The sequence below is a fragment of the Phyllobates terribilis genome, unplaced genomic scaffold (assembly GCF_046119375.1).
Source record: "Phyllobates terribilis strain yellow unplaced genomic scaffold, ASM4611937v1 Scaffold_11__3_contigs__length_659146591, whole genome shotgun sequence".
Lineage (NCBI taxonomy): Eukaryota > Metazoa > Chordata > Amphibia > Anura > Dendrobatidae > Phyllobates > Phyllobates terribilis.
This window is the reverse complement of record NW_027362771.1, coordinates 572,312,035-572,314,534: the sequence shown is the minus strand read 5'-3', so window position 1 is coordinate 572,314,534 and position 2,500 is coordinate 572,312,035.

Genomic DNA, 2,500 nt, shown 5'->3' with positions numbered 1-2,500 from the left:
CACTAACTCTGAACTTTCCAATTCAGTTCTAAACTGTTTCCGATTAGAAAGAACATGGGAGCCCTAATGACAGACAGGACACATGGCTTGTTGAGTCCCTTGACACTTTTGTGTAAAACTGTGTAGTTGAAAAAGGCTTAAGCTATGAAACAAAAGGAAATCTTTTGCAAAAGTCATAATGCATCGCCAATGTTAAGTATTTTTGTTGCAAAGTGAAAATCTACCAGAAACATTTTTGATTGAAAAACACGTGTCAGTCTTTGAATGGTGGCAGTAGCTAAGATAAAGATGCATTCCCATACCGGGAGTCGAACCCAGGCCACCTGGGTGAGAGCCAGGAATCCTAACCGCTAGACCATATGGGAAAAGATGCACTAATGTCTCAGTGACATTATGAAAAAAAAAAGTTTTCTGCTATGCACAATAAACTTCTGCAGATCTGCAGGTACAGCTTACCTCGTTAGCGCAGTAGGTAGCGCGTCAGTCTCATAATCTGAAGGTCGTGAGTTCGAGCCTCACACGGGGCACTGTTCCCTCCTTTTCTCGAGAGATTTTGTCACCAACTTAGAACTTTTCCATTCAATTCTACAACTTTTTCCATTAGAAAGGAAATGGGAATCCAAATAACTTACCGGACCCATGAGTTGTTGAGTCCCTTGACACTTTAGTGTAAAAAGGGGTGGTTGAGAATGAGTTGAGCTACGAATCCAAATTGAATCTTGTGTGAAGGGTCAGAATGAAGTGCCAAAACGCGGGCGTTCAGCATTTTTGCCTGAAAAAAACAAATCCTACTTGAAATACGTTTGACTAAAAAACACGCGTCAGTTTTTGAATGTTGGCAGCGGTGCAGAAAAGGATGCGTTCCCATACCAGTAGTCGAACCCGGGCCGCCTGGGTGAAAACCAGGAATCCTAACCGCTAGACCATATGGGAGAAGATGTACTGCCAGCTCACTTACAATATGAAAAAAAAGAGGTGTACTGCTTTGCACAAGCAACTTCCGCAGATTATTACGTGCATTTTGCCTCGTTAGCGCAGCAGGTAGCGCGTCAGTCTCGTAATCTGAAGGTCATGAGTTCGATTCTCACATGGGGCACTGGTACCATGTTTCCTTAACTGATTTTGCCACCATCTTGGCTAGAGAGTCACAGCTCTTTTCCATTCAGTAGCAAAACATCACCAATTGATGGAAGGGGAGCTCCAATGACAAACAGGGATAAAGGCTTGTTGAGTCCCTTAACACCCAGGAATTAAAAGTGAGAGATATGAATGGTTTGAGATATGACATCAAATAAGCTTTTGTGCAAATAAATATCCAAAAAACCTGGTGGTCTGCATTTTTGGCTGCAAAGAGCAGTTCCAACCTAAACTGATTCTGTCTGCAAGGCACGTGTTGGCTTTGGAATGTGGACACTAGTCCCCAAAAAAAAGTCTCTCCCATAGCAGGAATCGAACCAGTCAACCAGGAATACTAACTAAGTCTTTCTCCACATGGTGTAAGCAGTACAGTAAACAGCAAGACAGGTGTAAAAAAAAAAAAAAAAAAAAAAAAAGAGTGTTTTGCTTTGAATACAAAACATCAACATTACAAGAGCTGAAACACGCTACATGGTCAAGGTTTTTGGCACGTCAGTTGAATAATTTGAAGATCATGAGTTTTTTGCTCACACGTGGCATCCTCCTTTTCTCAAGAGATTTTGTCACTAACTCTGAACTTTCCAATTCAGTTCTAAACTGTTTCCGATTAGAAAGAACATGGGAGCCCTAATGACAGACAGGACACATGGCTTGTTGAGTCCCTTGACACTTTTGTGTAAAACTGTGTAGTTGAAAAAGGCTTAAGCTATGAAACAAAAGGAAATCTTTTGCAAAAGTCATAATGCATCGCCAATGTTAAGTATTTTTGTTGCAAAGTGAAAATCTACCAGAAACATTTTTGATTGAAAAACACGTGTCAGTCTTTGAATGGTGGCAGTAGCTAAGATAAAGATGCATTCCCATACCGGGAGTCGAACCCAGGCCACCTGGGTGAGAGCCAGGAATCCTAACCGCTAGACCATATGGGAAAAGATGCACTAATGTCTCAGTGACATTATGAAAAAAAAAAGTTTTCTGCTATGCACAATAAACTTCTGCAGATCTGCAGGTACAGCTTACCTCGTTAGCGCAGTAGGTAGCGCGTCAGTCTCATAATCTGAAGGTCGTGAGTTCGAGCCTCACACGGGGCACTGTTCCCTCCTTTTCTCGAGAGATTTTGTCACCAACTTAGAACTTTTCCATTCAATTCTACAACTTTTTCCATTAGAAAGGAAATGGGAATCCAAATAACTTACCGGACCCATGAGTTGTTGAGTCCCTTGACACTTTAGTGTAAAAAGGGGTGGTTGAGAATGAGTTGAGCTACGAATCCAAATTGAATCTTGTGTGAAGGGTCAGAATGAAGTGCCAAAACGCGGGCGTTCAGCATTTTTGCCTGAAAAAAACAAATCCTACTTGAAAT